Source organism: Polypterus senegalus, chromosome 7 (assembly GCF_016835505.1).
Source record: "Polypterus senegalus isolate Bchr_013 chromosome 7, ASM1683550v1, whole genome shotgun sequence".
Classification (NCBI taxonomy): Eukaryota; Metazoa; Chordata; class Cladistia; order Polypteriformes; family Polypteridae; genus Polypterus; species Polypterus senegalus.
In genome coordinates this window covers 70,005,168-70,021,634 of record NC_053160.1, presented here as the reverse complement: position 1 = coordinate 70,021,634, position 16,467 = coordinate 70,005,168, and the positions used below count along the sequence as shown (strand labels likewise).

Here is a 16,467-nt window from a genome sequence, read left to right as displayed (position 1 = left end):
GTTCAAGGGAGTGATAGCGCCCCCTATCTGTCACACCAGTAAAATTGTGATTTTCTCTTTGACATACAGTAACTGGTTTGTGCAAGAAGCCACTCAAACACATTAAGATTTAATTGCGTACTCAAATCCTTTTGTATACCTCTGTATATCCAGAGATGCTATGGCCACATCTGCAGTTAACATTCTTTGGGCAGATGTTCAGAGTCTCTTGAGAAATTCTGCCTTGGTCAGACAGATTGCAGAAACATTTGTACCATTTATATATACCATACCAAACTGTGAAAGTCATAAAATAAAACCTTCAAATCCACTTAAGGATTCTGGGTACGGCCTGTTCCTGTATGGCGTTCCAGCTCACAGGATCCTCATTGTTGCGGATAGCCATGTCCTGGGGGTGGGACTGGACTGTGTGTCTGCCTGTGAGGTTGCCAACCGGGTTCTGAAGCTGTTTCATTGTGTGGTGGAGAGGTTGCCAACCGGGTTCTGAAGCTGTTTCATTGTGTGGTGGGTGCAGCACACCAGTGCATGCTCTCTGACCATAACTGTTCAAGCAAACAAGGCTGGAGCTGAATATGGATGAGATGCTCATATCGTTCACACCTGTTTAGAATCACTAGCCTAATCTGTGGGATGTGAGAGGAAAACTGGGGTACCTGGAGAAAACCTGCACAACCTCAGGGGAACGTGCACACTCCACACAGACAGTAAGCAGGCGCAGGATCAGGGAAGGAGCAGCAGTAGACACTGCCTTGTGCTGTCACCCCACCATGGAGGGGTTGGGATTTGCAGATTTATTTATTTTTTACTCAGTCACTAACTTCAGAATCAATCATCTTTAGTATTCCTGGATCCATCACACATGCTTACAGTATTAATGATTTTTTTTTAACCCTAATGTTTACTTTCTGTACATCTGATTATATTATCCCTACAAATTATATGAATGCGGCTTTATTCATCTTGAAGGATGTAATACCTGCCTGGGCAGCAATGAACGCTAGGGCTGGTCTAAAATGCTCAATGGTCGATTATTTAGCACACTTTTCCTCAAACCCACAGTCTTTTGGCACCAATTAACCTATGGGGCAGAACAGTGGGACCATGGCGGGCACCACTATCTCCCCATTCCTAAGTTTGAATCTCTGCCCTTGGAAATGCCTTTATGAATCTTACATGTCCTGCCTGCGTCTATGTGAGTTTTTCTCCCACAGCCAAAAACACTTAAAATTAGGTGAACTGGTTCTGCATAAGTGAGGATGGGTGTGTGCATGACTGACCACCAGGATGGACTTAAACTGTGTCCAGAGTTTTCTCCTGCCGTGTGCCCAGTGCCACCACAATAGGTGCCAACTCCCTGTGACCATGAACTGGGACCAGAATGGATGATGGGATAATCAGTGAGTCTTCAGACCCTGACAGAAAAATAAAACATTACCACAGGATGAAAGGAGGCCAAAGATGACACCAGAGTCAGGGGTCAAAGCAGTAGGCAGTAGTGTTACCCACTTTAGAACTTACTGATATGGTCAGATATGTCCAAAGTGAAAAATATAAATACAAATACACATTACCTTAACTTTAGTGGGTGCAATAACTGACTAAAATGATACTTTTTTTGTTACCCCATGTAGTTTGTAGTGATGATTGAGAAACATCTTTACCCTCATGTTTTCAAGCAGAATGGAGAGAAGAAAGTGTCTTACATAATAGGCATCTGTGACCAACGCTGGACTACGGCAAACAATATCAAAACATGTATGAAAAAATTCGGTTGTATGCTTCCAACATCCCAAACACCTGCTTTACTAAAATACTGTTAAATAAACCACTGCCAGCAACACACCTCACAAATGAAAATGGGACACAATCAATTACTTGGATTCTAGACCTACATCCCATTGTTATATTTATATTCATGTCCACATTTGGAGTACCTCGGAATTATTTACTGACAGGCTGTGAAACTGTACGGGTGAACTGCCCTTCTACTTGCTGCGTAAGTCCAAGGCAGCTTCTCTTCCTGATGAGGTTCTCACACCCTTTTTGTTTCACAAGCCTCTCACTGCAGCCAATGCATAAGCTGTTACTAGGCTGGCCTGCTGACTAATGAATGGGGCAGGAAGGGGGAATCGTCAGGTCTGATGTTCGGTCATGTTTGTGTATATTCTGTTTTAATTCACAACAGCGTTTCCGAGAAGTGTTTTATATTAGTCAGAATATGTGTGTATAAGACATTGTCTGAATTAATAAATTGTAGTTACCTTTGATAACCCGCTTAAGTTGATGTCACATTACATAACTTCTAGTCACTGGGTATGTCAGACTTGCTGACAACAGTTCGCTGTGTTGTGAATTGCTGGAAACACCCATTAAATTCCACAATATCTCTGAAAAGGATGGATTTTTAACAACAACAACAACATTATTTATTTATTTATATAGCACATTTTCATACAAAAAGTAGCTCAAAGTGCTTTACATAATGAAGGAAACAGAAGAGAGAGTAGAGGTTAGTATGGATTTTAGAGCCACCATGAATAGTTATTATAATGAGCTGGATATACAGAGTATCAGGATTTTGATTACAGTGAAGTTATGAGAAGCCCATGTTAAAATAATGTTTAATAATAAAATAATGTTTAATGATTACATTCATCAATCCAGGGATGCGCCCATTCCAGGCAGCATCGGGCATGAGGCAGCAGCAATCCCTGGACAGGGCATCAGTTCATCGCAAGGTGAATACAAACACACACGTACACTTGCGTCATTTTAGCATCACCAAATCTCCAAACCACCGGAGCACACTGTGGAAACCCACCAGGAAAACATGCAAACTCCTGGCAGGGAACACCAGTGGCATGACTCCCTACTGTGAGGCATCAGTGCCACCGCTCCACACCGTGCCAGCCCAATGTGTAATTAGTGGCAATATTCATTATTTAAATGAAGTTAACGATTTATCTGTAAAATGTAATATTTCATCGTGAAAGTGATATCAAGTATATAGTAAATCTAAGGAGTGTAAATGTGCAGAGAGCTGGAATATCATACATTTAATGTGTTCTGTGTAGCTGCTGACAGTACAGGAGGAAGCCCCAGAAGCACACAGTGAGGTTGGTTTTAAGATGACATTTATGGCGTTTTACTTTAATGACAAAATAAACTACAAGATTAAAGTCAAATTCTCCACTTTAATCATGAAATGGACCTATTTTTTTCTCAGTGGCTCAAATAAATTCTGATGTTGTTGTAAATGTGCAAAAAAAAAAAAAAGGATGGTACATAAGATGGATGTGAGGCCTTTAAAGTGTATTGCGTCATTACAATGGGGAATATGTGAGAAATAGACGAAGAAAAGCATCACAAATACATTTGTACGTCAGCATTTAAGTTTGATGATTTGTTTCACCACATCAACCATTCATCAAACATCGAAGTGCACACACTGTAGGGTCTGCGGAGCGGCTCATTGTCACGTGTTTGATAGTAAAGAGAGACTCTGACGTCACGTTCCAACTGGAACACACTGTGACCCCCCAATTTTTTCCTAGTGCTGCAACTTGCACACGTGTCACGTTAATTTCTGTCAAATGAATGCTGGGAACATGTTGTACGCGTTGTGAGTAGGAAGTATAAACTGGCCCTAACGTGACATGACCCTTATAAATCCATATAATTGTTGTAAAATGTGCATTGCTCAAGAAAGATGGCAATAAAAACAGGAAGATTATCGTTACGTGTCTTAAATCTACCAATATACAGTATTAGGCATTTCATTAAAGGCCATCACATCTGATGATTTAAGACCTCCCAATAATCCATCGTACCCAGTAGTTCAGCACTGCTACTGATGTTTTCCCAGAATGGTCAGCTCTCTTTGATTTCGCACCAGTTATTCTGCCTGAGTTCGGTGTATTAGCTGATTTTTTGTGGTGCAAATGATCAACAGAATTCAATATTCAGGAAGCAGGTAAAAATAATCATAGTAAAAACGCAGGAGGTTAAAAGCACTTTCATTTTTATTCTTAACAAGCTAAAAATTCAGATGTACAGTACTTGGCTCATTTGAAATATTAAAAGCACTGAACACAAAATTATAATTAACTAAAAAGAGTGTCAAATGGCTGCAAGTTCTTCTTTCCTTAAAAAAGAAAGTCGTGTGGCAAAAATTTTACCAACCTGCTAAAAATAGTCAAACCTGCAGCTACACGTAATCTCTTTGAAGGGTCTTCTGCTGCCATGTTTGGCGTGGATTAGAAAACAGAGATGTGGCTTCCATCAGAGTGACATTTTCGCTTGGCTGGGCTCCGCCACGTGTTAGCTGTATGGCTGCACTTCCAAGGTCACTGCTGGTTTTCTTCAGATCTTTTGATGCAGGGATAGCAAAACAGAAATCTAAGGGAAACCAAACCATGACATATCATTTTTCTCTTTTTAAGCGATAAAATAAAAAAAAGACAAACTGCAAGGCTGCCTTGGATTGAGAGCTGCGAGCTCATACACCTGTTAAGAAATCATTTGTGAAGTTCAGTTTAGTGAATGATTTAAACATTTTGTTCTGCTGTAGAAGGAGAAAAACTGTAAATCCCACCAATAAAGTTGGCATTTTCCCTCTGCCACCGTTATGTCACCATAAGTTATTCAGGTAGAATGTAAGTGCACTGTTTAAAGATAAATGCGTACAGTGGCCGCTGATATTACTGTTTGTTTTATAGTCTGTGGTAATGTGGTCCTTGAGACTCCCTTCTCTTCAACAAACTTCACCGCTCACTTAAATGGCCTTTCACTGGCTGCCCACCATGAATTCTGGTGGCTTCTTGATGTCTGATCATTTTACACACTTTGCATCTTGGAAAGGACAGTACAAAGCCTCTCAAATTTGTTTTTATGTGACAATAAGGCCATAATATGTCTTGATTAGCCAGTTCAAAATTATACTTAAGCAAGAGAAGGAACTTTGCCATCATTTTATACACACAAGATATGGAAGTGTTACTCTCGGCTTTTCAATGCATCCTCCCACTGGCCCACATTAAATTATATACTCAACTTTAATTTTCAAAGGTCGATACTACAAATTTGTTGTTTTATGTTTCTGCTGCTGTATGCATCTGCATTTCCCCTTGGGATTAAAATGTTTATCTAATCAAATCTAATAAGGGGGTTAAGAGAGAGACCTTGTGTGTCCAGCAGAGCGAGGTTTGGACACTTAGGCTTGGCTGAGGTGTTCTGTTGTTAAGATTTGGTTATCTTTGTTTAAACTCGCTGTCTTGGTTGTAATTGCTACTTAACTAATTTAATTAGTGCTGTGAACTCAACTTTGTGTTTAGTTAGCTCAGAAGCTAAGTAAGTGTTATCCTCCTATCTTTGTTTCTGTTTTGTGTAATGGTCTCTGATTTTCTATCAGTAAAGTAGAAAACTAAACTGGAGTTTGCTTTAGAGATACAGTTTACTGCGTGTTTTTTTTCTCTTTTTATATGTACCCCGAGGCCGTCAGGCGGCCATAACAATTGTGGTGTCAGCAAGTAGACACTTGTGTGTTGGTAGAACATCCAAGTAAGAATTTCACTGCACTCTGAGCACAATGACATTACTACTTAACTTGGTCATTTTATTTTATATGTGTTTTAAAAAAGAATCTGCAAAGAAAAGCATGTGGGTCATCCCAGCTCAAGTTACTGATAATGCTGCCAAAGGACTGTAAGTATGGCCGACTGCACGTGATTGAATGCACTGATAGCATTTAGAGAGAAATCCTGCAGACACATATAAGAGGAAGTTTAGGTGCGTTTGAGAAGGCAAATGGAGTTGCATCTTGAGTCATGCACAGCACCATGTGTGATGCACACAGCTTGCTTTAGTGAACCACAGGGTCCATGCATATCAAACGCTGACCCCTCAGAACTGGACTGTGCTGTACTGTATTATAGGGGCATGATGGATGGATATGTACAGGCACCTTGTGGAGGTTTGGGTCTTCTGCTGCGGACATCGTACATGTTCTGTCCACAATGAGCATGCCACTTTAGTTGGAAATGCTGTAATAATTTTATCAACTATACAGTATATCCATATGGTGCACATGAAATGGTCTACTGGTCAGAAGGTACAGCAATAACAGTCGGTCAGTTTTTATTCTCTATTGAACCCTTCATCCCAAAAGGCACATAACAAAGCAGACTCGATGCAGAGTGTTCATCACAGCACATTCCCTACCTTCAGGTAATGACACTTGGAACAAAATCTAAAAGCACTTAGGAACAAAAGAACATTCTGGAACACAATACAAAATATGTCCACTTTCCTGAAACATGACTCACAGCTCAGAACTTCACCCTGTTCCCCACAGAGATGTAATTATTTGATTTAAGTGAAACCTTTTCCACAGCAGCTCTTTAAAAGCTTTTGACTCATCTTTTGTCCAGTAACTGCTTAAATAATTTAGAATAGATTGGAATTAAAAATCCCTCTTCTCTTGCCATCTTCATATTTTCTTTTCGGCAGCATTTTAAGGAGCTGAGTCTTGCAGAATTACAGCGTGATTGGAGACGTAAACAGGAGGTGCAAGATTTTTTTTCTCGTCCAGAAACCTGTGGGACATTTTGACACAACTTGATCATTTGGGAGGGCTGATTTAGGGGCTGTACAAGCTCATCACAGCACTTCTGTGTGACGTAACGCACCTCTGGAATGTCTGCTGAGGGGCTCGACTCCTGTTCCTGCTGAACTGAGCCAGTGTGCTCAATTAAAACTGTTATCAGCTCAGTAGGCACTGGAGGTCAGGTCCACTGTGTGTCCAGCATGCAGGCCACATTCCAAAAGATACTGTGAAAGAACAAGATCATTTGAAAAAGGCACACTGAAGGAACGGCATGCCATTCTGGAGCTCCCATCTTGGTTTGCCCACACTGTTGATAAACTGGGGGGAAAAAAGTCAGGCATGAGAATGCATTAAGGAGACCGGGCACACCAAAACTGAGCAAGATTTACTTTTCGGGCGCTGATCTTATCCTGATGTTATTTTGTATAAAGTCAGCGGTGGTGAGCACATATTGACTGATGCAGCAGTCTAAGAAAAGCACTATATAAATATAATAATAAATTATTACTACTTCACTCTGTGTTGTGCTAGGCTCTGTCAGCGTCTGGATGTTTCTCCTGGTGCTCTGATTTCCTCCCACATCCCAAAGATATGCTCTAAACTGGCTCAGTGTCAGTGAGAGTGGACTTGGGCATCCCTGTCCTTTCTGAATGTGAACTTACCATGTTTCTTACTGTAGTCTGTAGATTTCTCTCAAGTGGTAGTACATGCAAATCATGGCTGTGTAAGTCTGAATGTTTTTTCAACCTCTCTTTTGTGAAGTTCCAAATGGTCAAGACCAGGGCTACAACTTCCATTCCAGAACAAAAAGCAAACTATAAAATATCCTAACACAAAGACCGTAAGGCAGCAAATATCTTGGAAGTTACTGTTCCATGAATGATACAATAATAGAACAAAAGCAGGGGACAATAACAGGCCAGTGAAGAGTCCTTTACTCAGACAGTAGGTAGCAGGGAGGTGTGTTATGTCATCCTCAGCAAGGCTGCCTGGCCCTTTTATTTACAGCCTGTGGTTTAGGACTGAGGGGACCCCTGGTGGTACTGAGGGAGTTTTGGATGACATCCCCAGAAGTCTCAGTGGGCATTTCTGATCCTGGAAGTGGCTCCAGAACAGGGCTTAAAAGTCAGTTCAACAACATAACGCAGAGAGGATCATGGGAAAGATGAGGGAGGCAAGGAAGGCGAATGGAACAGCCAGTCAATGGCTTAGGCTGAGACCACTTTGTACTACAAAATAAAGGGAGCTTTTTTCAGCTTCAGGAGTTTAAAAGACCAGACTTCAGATTAAACTGTTTCATTGCAGTTTTCTGACTATTATTTTCTCACTTGTATGGGACACATTTTTATTTGAAAATGGCAGACGCAAAAAAAAAATAATCTAAAATTACAATGGAGTTCTCTGTATCTAAATATATTTAGAAAAATCTTTACAGAATTTTTTAATAATTTCTTAAGCCAACATAGAGCCACAAACAAAAAAAAATCCCTGAACACTGTCCATTCAAGAGGCTGCAAAGGGCATTTAAAAGGCAAGAATGAAAATTATTATGAGGCATCCACATCTCCTGCCACCCACTGCATATCCTACTTAACAGTCTGTTCCATTTGCTCAAACGGAATGCATCTGTGGGGCTGCAAGGACTGAGACCAGGCTGGCATTTCTTGGCAGTGGTCAGGAGCGTCAGTGGAAGAGCAGAAGGAGGAGAAACAGACAGGCCATTGCTCTGCTTTCCCTTTGACATACTGCATGTATCTAATACAATATGTTACACATTATGGTGTTATAGTATTTGTCACCATAACTGATCCCCACTCTTACAGGTAGTGAGTGAGTCCTTATGGCACTCCTGACCAATCTTGATCAGGGCACATAAGCCACCTTGTTTAGCAGATTGCTGTCACTGAACACCACCCTCTAGCTCGATTCTCTTTGTTTTTGTTAAATGTTTGTCGTAGGATAGCATCAAATCAAGGGTCGGCTCCTGCTCTGTGCTAACTCAGTTCTCCTATGACACTTTTAATTGGATTAGACATGTTTCAAAATGGATGAACAAATCATGACTGTTCATTTTCTGGCCTTTCCTCATGGCTGAATATATCAAGGCCGACATAAGGGTCCTGTGGTGAATTTTAGGGTTGACTCTTTGTAACAGGGTGAAGAGCACAACAATACCGGAGGTCCTTGAAACAGAAACAACAGGAGCAAACTGATGGGGGCTTGTACTGAGGATGCACTCTTAAAGTAGGTGACTCCTTCATTGGGAGAAGACCCAACAGGGCAAAGCCAAAAAAATGCAGGCGGGGTTATACCTCTCATGGTCCTAGGGCTGTCTAAGAAGTACCTGTTGCTGGGGTTAGGGGGGCCTAATCTGTCCAACTTGGGTTGTGTCTGCCACACAAGCAGGTAGACGATTATTGAGTGTTGTTTTTGCTTAACCAGGGGATCATGGGAAAGCACACTAAAAATGGGAGGTTTCAAAAAAGCTACTGAGTTGCTATGAAATCCATGTCCATAATCATGCGTCTTCCTTTGGAAAGGAAACTGAGCAGCTCTAGCTGAAGACATACATAGGACTGATCTTGCTTTAAAGAGTATTTTTAGATAAAGGGGATATATAGTGGGAAAAAATTATAAATATGTGACTTTGCAGCAATTTATTCAGTGAAGAATGAACAGATATTCCATTTCCATCTGTGAAAAAAGTAAGTCCACCTTTAGTTCTAATAGCTGGTGTTGCCCCCTTTGGCAGAAACAACCTCAAGTTGACATTTTCTACAACTGTCTACCAGTCTCTGACCTCAGCTGAGACATGCTGTTTCCCACTTGTCTATGCAGAATTCTAATTCTTTCTTTCAGCTGTGCAATGCTTGAGGGATATCTTGTGAATGTAACCCATTTCAAACCCACCCACAGCATTGTGATGGGATTTAAATAGACCCTTGGACATGGCCATTCCAGAACCCTCCATGTCTTTCTTTTCACCCATTTCTAGGTGGAGTTCCTGGTATGTTTGAGTCATTCTCATTTTTCAAGGTGCCCTTTCTTTTCTGCTTAAACCTTCTGACAGGTGGTCTCACATCAAGCACTTGTACAAGGGTGGCGAACTCCAGGCCTCGAGTGCCGCAGTGGCTGCAGGTTTTCATTCTTACCATCTTCTTAATTAGTGACCAGTATTTGCTGCTGATTATTTCTTTTAATTAACTTGACTCAGGCCCCATAGTTGTTTCGTTTTCTTTAATTAGCAGCCAAACAATAATGAGACACAAAACAAGCCACCACATGACCAGCTCCCCTGTGCCAATTACACAATATCTGAAATTAAAGAAAGGTGATGGTCTTAGTAAGGTTGATCTCTCAGGTCCCCAGAACATTTTGATGGTGCTCTTAGAAAGAACAGAAAAACAACAGTTTTTGAAATGTGTGCTGTGGTAGAATGAGAGCAGCAACAAGCCATGGAATTAAATGACGGGTTTAATTAACAGCAAGAATTGGCTTCTCATTAAGAAAGTGATTTGAGTGAAATTGGTTGATTTTGAAGCCCCAGTTTAGCTGGTCATCTGTTAGTTCATTTCACATCTCATTTCTGCTTGGCTGTCATTTAATGAAGAAAGGAATCAATTCAGAGGGCTGAACTCTTCTAACAGGACTAGTAAAGTGATGGTGAAAAAGTTCATTAGCAGTGAAAACTGGTCACTGATTAGGAAAAGGGTTAGAATGAAAACCTGTAGCCACTGTGGCACTCCAGGCCTGGAGTTCGCCACCCTGTCCTAATACACTGAAGTATTCATAGTGGATTCTACGATGTCGAGCTTCCCTAGCTCTGATATTCAAAGCAGCAACAATCCATAACATTTCCAGCACCATGATTTACAGTTGGTATCAAGGTCTTTGAACAAATGCTGTCTTTGGTTTTCACCAAACATGCATTTCTGGCCAGATAACTCTGACTTGGCCTTGTCTGACCAGAGCACATTGTTCTAGAAGTTCTGGACTTGCCCAGGTGTTCATAGGCAAACATTAGCCTTGTCCTGATGCTCTTTCTTAACAGCAAAGGTTTCCCCAGCACATGTTGCATGTTGAGCTAATTTGTGCAGCCTCTTTTTAATGGTAGACTCATGCACTTTGATACCTTTAGGTGTACAATTCTGGGGTTCTTAAGAGACTTTTTTAAGCAACTTGTGTTTTGCTGTTGAGCTGAACTTGCTGGGACAGCCCAGCCCAGACAAAATGGCAGTTGTCTGAAATCTTCTTCACTTGTAGATGATCTTCCAGACAGTGGAATGGTTGATTTCCAATTGTTTGGAGATCTTTTTACATCTCAGACAGGTTTTACAGGCCTCAGACAGTTCTTTTGATCCAGACATGGTTATATCACACACTTCAACATCAAAGAGCAAACCAAACTAAATGTCTGAGGTTTAAATAAGACAGGCTCCTCCAGCACCTGTTTCTAATTTTAGGTATTTGAGGGATTGAGAAATGTAGGGATGTACTTACTTTTTCCACATATGAAAATTATATTTATTTAAACTATACAATTGAACACCCAATGTAAAAATGACATGATGTTTGTTATATTGGCTTTATTTATAGATGCTGTTTAAATGAAGATAAAATGTTAATATGTCCATTTGCTGAGGTGTACTTACTTTTTTCACTTGATTGTATCTGAGAAACACCATGGAATAATGTCTGCTTTCTGTTTTCTATTAAACAAAGCTACTGTAAGTTAGATATTTGAACACATACTTGTTTATCATGGCACTGAACGGTGGCAAGTGTTGTAAGAGCTTCACTGTGCTATGTACACGTGACAGTACGACGACCACTGCTGCTACTAAAACAGACACCCCCACCTCCCTCAGGCCAAGTTTATACCTGTAAGTGAGAGTTTATGATTTAAAGAGGCAACTGCTAGAGCTGAAGGACAAGCACCCATTGAAGTGAAAAAGGAACTGTAGGAAATAAATGTTGCCAGGGATTATCTTAATAATGTATTGTTAGTTTTAATTAAGATGTGTTTATATTTTTATCATTATGCAGGTATGTCTGAATTTTAAAGGTTCCACCATATTGAAGGTTTGAGTTATTAGGATGCTATGCACGTGATTGTCTGAATGACATGCAATATCACTACAGTCAGTCTAGAAAAGATGGCCACCAGAACATTAAACCGGATCTGAACTTTGTGTAAACATGGGGAAGACTTCATGAGACACCTCTGCTCAAACAACACTTAACATTTATTTTTAGTTTCTTGCTCCTTGACTGTGAGATTTCTGAATTTTGATGAACGATGTTTATTGCAGTATGCTGAGGTCTGCAAGGGCCTGACTACTCTACTAATTATTTCTGGAAAAAGACGCCTAGATCTCCGCTGTTCATATTGAAAGAAACTGTGTGAGAAAAATTGCACAGTTCTCAAGGTTTATGACAAAATGTGTCACTAAGTCAATAGTTTCTCACGCTTTTCTGATCATTTTGTTTGGGTTGGCACGACAGCTTGCCTAGGACACATGTGAAGACATGGTGTGTCTGTGGTCACAGTGGCAAAGTTTCAGCGCTGATCAGTCAGTTTTTCTTGTTGTTTTCTAGGAGTCAACATGGCCAATACGCTCTCCATTTTCACCAAACAAGATCAGAGAGCAGTGATTTGCTTTTTATGGGCTGAAGGTGTATCGGGGCTGAAATCCGTAAATGGCTTACTGCACAATGTAGAGACGGGGTTTTATATGGAAGTGTGTTAACAAATGGTTTGAGAAGTTTAAAAACGCATGAAGGAGGAGCAGGACGCCTGTCCATGTCCACTACTGATTGAGCAAGTTTATACCATGCTTCTGATGAACCAATGAGGATTTCAGCCCCTGGTACCTTCTTTGGTATGAACAGGGAAGCACAGCGGCCATCCTTACTCCTAGAAAACAATCAGAGAAACTGACAGATCAAGGCAGAAACTTTACACCTGTGAACACCGACACGGCCAACCTAAACAAAATGATCCCAAAAGTGTGGACAGTTATTGACTGACCCTCATTTTAAGAGATATTGATATCTACAGATATTACAAACTGCAAAGAGAATGACATTTATTAAGTTTTCCCATCAGCCAAATGCTAAGAATACAGTATGTGTTCAAATTCTTTATTACAGTCATGGTCTATGGTGTTCAAAATGCTGCTTCAGCAATCTAAATGTTGCCATTAAATACGTATTTGTAACGCTAATCTATTAACCGAGGCATCCCGAGGATTTTACAAATGTAAGCAATACAGAGATTTAGGCCATGTCTGCACATACTCTGTCTCACAGAATCCCAAACTATAAACCAAATAAGCATAGTAACTGTTTCTTGTAAAAATACACCTTTTACTTTTCTTGTTCATACATTTAATAAGAGAAAAGAAAATACTCATCCCTTTGAAGAAAACCCTGTGTCATATTTTGGCCACTCCTTTTATTATGCTTTACTTAGTGAAAATAAATGGTGCAGTATTCAGTCAAACTACCAGACACACAATTTTTGAAGTGGAAGCCAAAACACTAAAATTCTCTCATGGGGTTACTTAATGTAAAAAGTAAAAAAAAAAGAAAGAAAGAAAAAAGGGCATCCAGTACAGTAGTATATTGCTGTTAGGAAGGAAATGCTTTGTAGTCTGCTAATGCTTAATTGCTTCCATTTTCTAAAAATGGAAAAAGACTAAGTTCCTGCAGCAAACTATCCATTAAAGGAGATGGCCTATAAGTAGATGCAGTATCCAATTACAATTGTACAAGTTTTTTTTTTTTTTTTGCAGACATTTTTTTCTTTCTCAGTTCCACCTACTCCTTTTTATGTAGTCAAGATCAGAACAAAAATCCATGTAAAAAGACAGATAATAAGCATTCGAGTGCACCCTCGTTTGTCCCGCTACAAGAATGGACCTCCTTTCACTCTCACCCTCTCTTCAGGTGCAGAACTTAGCCACTGTGAACAAAGACGAGGTAAATCACTGTTCACCAATCAGCTAAGCTCTGCACCTTGCTAGAGAGGTCAGGTTCACCGCAGCACAAAGCGCCAGCTCCAGGAGCGTCTGCACTCCAACATGTACATACATCGATCTCTTGTTACCTCTCTTTTCTGCTAGTGCCCCTGGTTTCCATAACAGCCGCCAAGGCTGTAGATGTGTGGTAATCCCTGGCAATGTGATTTTATCTTAAGTCACAAATCAGCATGCCAGGAACCCACACAGCCACAACATGAAAGGAAACCTGCGGATCCTCTCTCTCTTTATTCTCCACGCTTGGATGATCAAGGGAAATACGCCTCATTACACATGGCTCCTAGGGAAAGGCTCTACAAAAATTAAAATATTTCTGATACAATAAACTGCCAACCCACCATTTCCTCCCTTTACAATTGATTTTTCTGAATGATCTTCCCAGTGTCAGAAAAGCAGTGCATCTTCAGATCTGAACAGGCCACACATCATTACTGAAAATTATTTTTATTAGTAAATCAATGGAACAGAAACTATGAAACACACAGATGTTAAATGAAGCAAATAGGTGAGCAGGACGCTCTCATAATATGAGGATCCTAACAATTTGCCCCATGGTTGTTCAAGAATTTATATGGTGTTCTGTTTGAAGAGGAAACTAAGGTAAGGGCTGGTTGTAAAAGCCACGAAAGACAGAATGAGAGATGAAGGATTTCAGAGTTAAAGTGTTACCTTTGCTAAGCTGTTTGCCAAGAACCCATTTTAGTTTGAGGATAGTTCCGCTCAGGCAATGAATTTCGGGATAAAGAAACGAATGTGGCCTGTCACTGAACGGGATAATACAGATAATCCTCAAAGAACAGAGAGTGACAAGTTTTTCTCTTCAAAACTGAAATATGTATGTTGGCAATTTCTTACTTCTGTTTAGTTGCACTATTGTATGTATGTTTTCAATGGGATTCCTCTTTTTTTTTTTGGGCTGAGAGTACACAGACAGGCCAGATGTCTTATTTATCAATTCTAGTTAAATATTATTATTGCTCACTTCCAATGTTACCAGTTAGCCTTTATTCCTTCATAGCTCTAGGAGTCGCATAGACATGTCTAGGAATGTAAAATTAATACAAGGCCAACTTTACATTGTTCAAACGCAAAATATATTAAGTATGTTTCTCACACAATACAGAAATAAAACCTTACAGTAATGTCTGACGTATGCTGCACTGCTATTTGGTGTAAACAACAGGATAAAATAAGCTGTCACAACTCCAAAGACGCCATACTCTCTGTGTTCAGGCCTGCACGTTACATTGCACAACCTTTAAGTTGACAACAACAAGCAAATGAGGTCTGCCAAGGAAAATGTTTGAATGTCAGATATCTGAAATCAAGTGTAAAGTTATGTCAAGGCCAAAAGTCCAGGCTGTCGGAGCATGTGGGACCGCATTCGACAAAAATGTAAGGTATGCTGTGCTGGGAGACGAGCTCATACCAAAGCTAATCGATTAGGTGAGCAACATGCATACACAAAGCCCATTAGCTTACCTAAGGTCTGAATAGGGACTATCAGCCAACGCCAGCAAGGCACTTCTCTTATTTATATCTGAACAGACAATTTCACAGCAACATTCCTTTAAGTGTAAAAAATCTACACACTTTGTGTCCATGTCAGTTCATCTATAGTAGTTTGCAGAATTAGCCAAACTGTCCCAGTATCTCATCCAGTCTGGCTAAGGGATTTTCTCCTGTTTCTCGTCTTCTCCCCTTAAACTTGTTTCTGTGCCTTACTCCATGCTCGTAAGTGGAAATGTCACCATAATCTAATAAAGGAGTGCACAAGATTTGCTGATCAAAGATGCAAACATCCCTGAAACATTGGCCCTTTTACAGTTGCCATAAAGTCATGCCATAGGCAAGTGAAATCACGGGGAAGGTTTGTCTATATTTACTGATACATGGAAATCAAAGTAACTGCTAGGCAGTGCACACACACACACACACTTTACAGAGACATCTCTGTGGGGCCTCAGAATAATACTTATGTGGGATGATTACAGAGCGTAGCCTAAGATATGAAAGGCCTTACTCATGCAGCTTATCTGGAATATGTGTCAATTTGCTTTACTTATACATAGGTTCTAAAGTGTTCACAAACACGTGGAATGAATTACCAAGTAGTGTGGTAGAGAACTAGACTTCAGGGACCTTCAGATCTCCATCTGATGATATTTTGGAGAGTCTAGTTGAGTAAGATGGATAAGATTGTTTGGTTGAAAGGCCTGTGCTCGTCACAATTGTCCTAATGTACAGAGAACAGAGAAATTCTTACTTGCATGCGCTAATTAACATGTAATACGTCTCCATTTTCTTTCACCATAAAAAGTCAGTTCAGAGTCATCCAGAGGAAAAAAAGATATTCAGGTCATGGGTGGCATTTCCACTTCCACTCAATTATAAATGACTCCACAGTCAAAAAGGTAAAAATGTGTGATGATTTGTCTTGCATTGCTAAGCTATAAGCAGGTTAAACAATCACACATTCTGCTGTCTTGGCACCTCTGTGTGAGGCTCCATATTTTGCTTCCTTGAAATTACATTGAGAAGTCCTGATGTGCTCTTTTTGTTTGCTCATTTTACCATTACCTAGTCCTGTGATATTTCACTTTAAACAGACTGTTTTAGAAATCTTCAGGATGAGGATTAGAGTTTACTCTGCTGGCTTCAGGTGATCCTTTTCTATCATTTTACAGCTGACATTAAAAAAAAACAGCAGTTAAAAAGCGTATTTCTAAAACGTATCATTCCATTTTAGACGTTTGTCAGATTACAATAGATATCCCATCCATAAATCCACTTTCAAATTTACTCATCTCCTTAAAATAT

At 40.1% G+C, this 16,467-nt stretch overlaps 1 protein-coding gene across 4 annotated transcripts in view; it reads right to left on the bottom strand.

Moving 5' to 3' along the window:
• Positions 1-4,004: 4,004 nt before the first annotated feature.
• LOC120532647 (aminopeptidase O (putative)) overlaps positions 4,005-16,467 on the bottom strand; it is a 233,214-nt gene continuing 220,751 nt past the window's right edge. For 3 of the 4 annotated variants that reach the window (XM_039758846.1, XM_039758845.1, XM_039758848.1), the window contains one exon: positions 4,005-4,398. The gene's annotated coding sequence lies outside the window, so the exon portion shown is untranslated. Of the gene's footprint in view, positions 4,399-13,404; positions 16,335-16,467 lie in introns of those variants that run through there. The other variant, XM_039758847.1, reaches the window with a different exon arrangement.